The sequence below is a fragment of the Xenopus laevis genome, chromosome 2S (genome assembly GCF_017654675.1).
Source record: "Xenopus laevis strain J_2021 chromosome 2S, Xenopus_laevis_v10.1, whole genome shotgun sequence".
In the NCBI taxonomy this organism is placed as follows: domain Eukaryota; kingdom Metazoa; phylum Chordata; class Amphibia; order Anura; family Pipidae; genus Xenopus; species Xenopus laevis.
In genome coordinates, this window is record NC_054374.1 from 32,923,308 (window position 1) to 32,929,592 (window position 6,285).

The following is a 6,285-nucleotide window of genomic DNA, read 5'->3' on the forward strand; positions in this document are numbered from 1 at the left end:
TTTTTAGTTGTAATATTGGTGTGTAGGCGCCATCTCAGGTCATTTTGCCTGGTCATGTGCTTTCAGAAAGAGCCAGCACTTTAGGATGGAACTGCTTTTTGGCAGGCTGTTGTTTCTCAATTGCTATCTGGTTACCTTCCCATTGTTTTGTTGTTAGGCTGCTGGGCGGGAAAGGGAGGGGGGTCATATCACTCCGACTTGCAATACAGGAGTAAAGAGTGACTGAAGTTTATCAGAGCACAAGTCACATAACTGGGGCAATTGGGAAACTGACAATATGTCTAGCCTCTTGTCAGATTTCAAAATTAAATATAAATAAATCTGTTTGCTCTTTTGAGAAATGGATTTCAGTGCAGAATTCTGCTGGAGCAGCACTATTAACTGATGTGTTTTGAATTTTTTTCCCCATGACAGTATCACTTCAAACGTCAAAATTCAGGTAAATATGCAGGCTGAGAGCATCGGAGCCCTTTAGAGCACGTTTCCACATCTTAAGGGGCAGATTTATCAATATTCAAGGTTTTGACATTGCCATGTTTACAGCGCAAAGAAATCACTCATGTTTAGTCACAATTATTTTAGAAAAAAAGGCATTCCCACAAAAAACAATAGCTCTGCCTATAAGTGTGACCAAATCCATAGCCAATGTGACTGTAAAGCTTTGGACAACTCACTCGACTTATTCAATTTTTTTTCATATTTTTTTCAATAATGCTTGAGTTTGGTTCAGTATTTGGCAGACTCTTATGTGCTGGAGATGGCATTTGTCAGAATCCAGGAAGTATAGATTCAGAGTGCCACAGAGGTCTACAAGGCACAACAAACACAAGGTTACACTTTAAGATTTCTTCTATAGAATCATGGAGATAAGGCATTTTTTATAGATGGGACATAACAGAGGGATTAAAGGAAATTGGAATACTGTCGCTGGATACACTGAATTGCCGTGGGGTAAATACCTCAGCCTTGGAGGAAAAGACATGAAGGTAAATAATGAAAAAGTGGATAAAGAGGTTTAACATTAAATTCATCAAAAGACACATGTACAGTAGACAAAGCAGCCTACACACAATAACTTGCCTCTACCAATGAGATATCTCGGTGGCCATGAAAACAGCAGGAACTACATTGACATGGGTTTATAGAAAATGTAGGCGGTGATTATGATATGATACTGATAAGTGATAGGCATACCTTAATATAAGTGCAAGCCTGTGTCCCAGACACGCTTTGTTCAATATGTATTGATTGTTGAGCTAACAAACATTATATAAGTCTATGGATGCTATTTCATTGCTATTTCATTTGTTTTTAGTGCAGCATGTTGCATGGTAACTCCCAAATCCCAATATATACAAATATGCAAATAAGCCTCCCTATTCCGAATAACATATGCCCAATTATTGTAATGAACAATCAAGTATATGCTGTATTTTACCTTTAAAGGCTGACTTTTTAAATATGAACTTGTTGTATATTTTAAAAAAAGGTACATAAACATTATCTCACTGCCAAATATAATTATATATATATATATATATATATATATATATATATATATATATATACACACACACACATATCCATGTGATTCTACAGATGAAAGGAAACCATTATAGTCTGCCTATGACTAGTAGGAACGATTTTCACACTCCTTTAGGCCCATAAAGTCATTAAAATATAACCTAACCTTGTTCCATTGGGGAGAGGTGAATTCGGGGGCTAGACTTCCCCTTTGCTTCTGCTTCTCGAAGTGGGTGCTAAACAGATTATTTGGAAAGCAGAGGGACTTCTAGTTCTGCAACCTATCAATGTACAATAGAACATACATGGTGATACAGGGATTGAATAACATGTGTGCCTGAGGGTTAGCAAGTTGGTTCTATACCTAAAGGCAGACTATGATGTATCATTTCTTACTGAAGAACCATGCATGCCTGTGCAGAAATAAATTATTATATAAATATATCTATATATAAAGCAGATCAAATAATGTTTATGCACCTACATAGGTCACTGTCCTTTAGGAAACATTTGCAGACCTTTATATAAAATGAAAAAGAAGAGAGGCAGGGAAGTGTCTTCTGATATGACCAGTAACCCTGTGGTGCAAAGTAAACAAAACAAGTATGATGTGACCTCACAAATACTGCAAGAGGGACATCACAACTAATTGTATCCCAAGACAGATGAATTTACACAAGAAACCAATAGTCACATGTGATTCTCCCATCATTCCTCCTGTCTGCTCCATCCAATCTGCTGCAGTTACAGGGGGAGTTTATCTTAACGTTTAATATGTTATAGGAAGTCATATTTTTTGCAACTTTCCTTTTATTTTTAAATATAGTTTTAGATTATTTGCTTTTCTGTTTTCAAATATGGGTCAGCCAAAAAACGATTGACTACACTTTGATTACTATTAGTTTTGAGTGAAATAATTTTTTTTTTCTTATTTCAGTCTCTCATTAAAAAGACTGCCTGGTTGATATGGTAAATTGGACTGTAATAGCCAGTTTGCTACTGGTTGCCTGGGTTCACATTAATCTAGCAACCGTGTGCGTATTCAAATAGGAGACTGGAATATAAATTGGAGAAGGTCTGAATTGCAATGTGATTAATAAAAAGTTGCAATAACAATAAATCTGTAGCCTTGCAGAGCATTTGTTTTTAGATGGGGTCAGCGATCCCCATTTGAAATATGGAAAGAGAAAGAAGACAGCAAAAAATTAAAAAATACTATAAAAAATAGATAATAATAATAAATAGTGAAAACCAATTGAAAAGTTGCTTAGAATTAGCCATATAACAAACTAAAGGTTCACTTAAAGGAACAGTTCAATGTAAAAATAAAAACTGGGTAAATAGATAGGCTGTGCAAAATAAAAAATGTTTCTAATATAGTTAGTTAGGCAAAAATGTAATATATAAAGGCCGGAGTGACTGGATGTCTAACATAATAGCCAGAACACTACTTCCTGCTTTTCCACTGATTGGTTACCAGGCAGTAACCAATCAGTGATTTGAGGGGGGGGGCACGTGGGTCATAACTGTTGCTTTTGAATCTGAGCTGAATGCGGAGGATCAACTGCAAACTCACTGAACAATTATGTCCCATCTGGGCCCCTTTCAAGTCACTGACTAACTCAGAGTTAGAGAGCTGAAAAGCAGGAAGTAGTGTTCTGTTATATTAGACATTCACTCACTCCAGCCTTTATAGAATACATTTTTGGCTAACTAACTATATTAGAAACATTTTTTTGCACAGCTGATTTACCCAGTTTTCATTTTTCCACTGAATAATTCCTTTAACGGTGAACCAGCCCTTTAAGTTAAAAAAAATACCCAAATGACACACAAGAATCATTGCCATATTGCAACTACAAACACTGCCCATGTAAAATAAAATATATAATAATTTAAAGGGTATCAAGTTAAAAGAAAAAACAGGCAGATTTGCAGAGGACTAGCACCATTAGTAATAAATAATGGATATAACAAATTTATAAAACAAGATAACAGAAGAGTTAGGCAGCATTAGATACTTTCTCAGATATGGGATGGAAGGGATTAGTAGGAATTACATTATGTGGGATCCGGCAACTATTCTGTCATTTTAATGTGGGCATGCATGTGAAAGAATCAGGATTTATGGGAAATTACATATTGTCTTCCCATCTTTTCACAATGAAAAAAAAACCCTCATCTAACCGCATACCCAATTATTTTCTCTATGTTTTTTTGATGCCTTATGAGTAATCTGTATACGAGAACAGAAACAGAGGATTCAGCTGCAGAGGAAAAAAAGACGAGAGGTTGTAAAATGGACAGAATGTATTTAAATAAAAAACAAAGCTTAGTCAGACCTGGTAAGGAAACCCCAAGTCTGCCAAGTTCACAATGGGTCTCCCGATTCATATAATGCTGTCAGATAATAAAGAAACCCAACTGGTCACTGCCATGAGAACCTGCCTTTAGCAATGGGACTCGAACAAGATCCGAGTAGCTCAAGACATTTAAAAAAAAAAATTGCTAAAAACAAGAGTTGATTATTTTTATGTGCAACGTTTCACATGCTCTAAAACGTATTCTGGAAAATGCAGGCTGCATACTTGTAAACAATCCAGCTTGCACGGCATTCTGGGATACTCATCCTCTTTCCATTTATTCTCCTCTGGATCAAAGGTTAAGATGGAATAACTATAATGGCCATTGTAACACAGGCCACCGAGCACTATGATTTGATTGTCTAGCACGGCTACTCCATGACCACTCCTACCTATTGGCATGGACGCCAAAATAGTCCACTGATCCATATCAGGATCATAAACTTCGGTAGAGGGGCAGCCCTGCGATTCAAACGAAGCTTGTCATTGTAAGAAATCATCTTGTGGAAACATCTAGCGTAATTCATTTTGCACTTATTTTCCCAGCAGTTTGTTAGAACCTGTGTTCTTCTGGTTCTTTGTTCCACAGTCCCCTCTTTGCTTGGGTCAAACACACACACCTGTTTGGAAGTTGAAGAGGAGGTAATGCCCCCTGTGATGAACAATTTATTATTAAGAACAGTCCCTTCATGGCCGTATTTGTTGACAGGGTAAGGGTCGACTAACTCCCATTTATTTTCTATGATATCATATCGCTCTGTGGAGTAAAAGGTTTCATCCCGCGTCCTTCCAGCCACAGCATAAACATATCTACCAATGACTCCGACAGCAAATTCTGACCGTGGCACAGACATGTCTGCCATTCGCAGCCAGCTGTTTTGACGTGGATCATATCGGAATACTTTAGAAGATGCATGAAATTCACCGTCAGGCCCGAGTTCCTCTCCCCCCAGCAAGAAGACAAAATTGTTAACGATGGCAAGGCAATCGGGACGGAGAGGAACCAGGGGACCTTCCAGCTCCCAAACACACGAGGCCTTATGAAGAAGAAGGATCTTGCTATTAACCATGCTGTGCCCAATCATTCCCCGGAATACTGCAGTCTGGGGTTTTGCTGAACGGATATGGTTTGATTTCATTTCCATCAGAGGCTGCTCGCTGACGTTATGGAAGTAGTTTAGAGCTTGCTCCACCTCATGCCTCAGCTGCCGCGAGTACCGATAGAATTCAGATGTTTTCACCTGCAGAGATACAGACAAAACAAGGTTCATAACATGAATTTGGTGATTAGACGGGAAAGCTTGAAAATAAACATTATCCAATTGACTACATAACCCTGTCCAACTTCTTTAAAGGGGTGGTTCACCATTAAGATAACATTTTATATGTTATAGAATGGCCAATTCTAAGTGACTTTTCAATTGGTCTTCATTATTTATTTTCTATAGTTTTTTTTATTTATTTGCCTTCTTCTGCTGACTCTTTCCAGATTTCAGATGGGGGTTATTAACCCCATCCAAAAACAAATGCTCTGTAAGGCTATTGTTATTGCTACTTTTCATATTCTAGTCTCTTATTCAAATCAGTGCATCATTGCTAGGATAATTTGAACCCTGGCAACCAGACAACTGAAAATGCAAACTGCAAACTGGAGAGCTGCTGAATAAAAAGCTAAATAACTCAAAAACCACAAATGATAAAAAATGAAAACTAATTGCAAATTGTCTCAGAATATCACTCTCTACATCATACTAGAAGTTAACTCAAAGGTGAACAACCAATTTAATAGAAGAAATGCATTTATTGGGCATCTGGGACACGCATTAGCGATGCACGAATCCACTATTTTGGATTCGGCCTAACCCCCGAATGGTTCACGAAAGATTCGGACGAATACCCAACCTGAATCCTAATTTGCATTTGCAAATTAGGGGTGGGAAGGGGAAAAAATGTTTATTCCTTGTTTTGTGACAAAAAGTCACACGATTACCCTCCCTGCCCCTAATTTGCATATGCAAATTAGGATTTGGATTCAGTTCAGACAGGCAGAAGGATTTGGTTGAATCCGAATCCTGCTGAAAACGGCCAAATCCCGAACCAGGATTCGGTGCATCCCTAACAAGCATGAAGACAAAAATACAAAGAACAGAACATTATATAAATATTGTACCAGACTAGGGTTAGATGGGCGAATTTCATCTTTTGTTTAAATGCTGCAGGAAAATCCTCAGCCCCTTAAGGGACAAGAAAGTGATTGTGTCTTATTATTTGCTTGCTAATAAAGCAACTATCAGAGTAACACAAAACTATATTGACATAACGCAGCTGTGCCAATCCCTGCAACAGAATTTATAGCTCCCTTTGCAACCCCTCCACTTACCTACTAATGGTACAGCCC

General features: G+C 37.7%; 1 pseudogene; it reads right to left on the reverse strand.

Moving 5' to 3' along the window:
* Positions 1-4,000: 4,000 nt before the first annotated feature.
* LOC121393039 lies at positions 4,001-5,134 on the reverse strand (annotated as a pseudogene).
* Between the last annotated feature and the right edge of the window lie 1,151 nt (positions 5,135-6,285).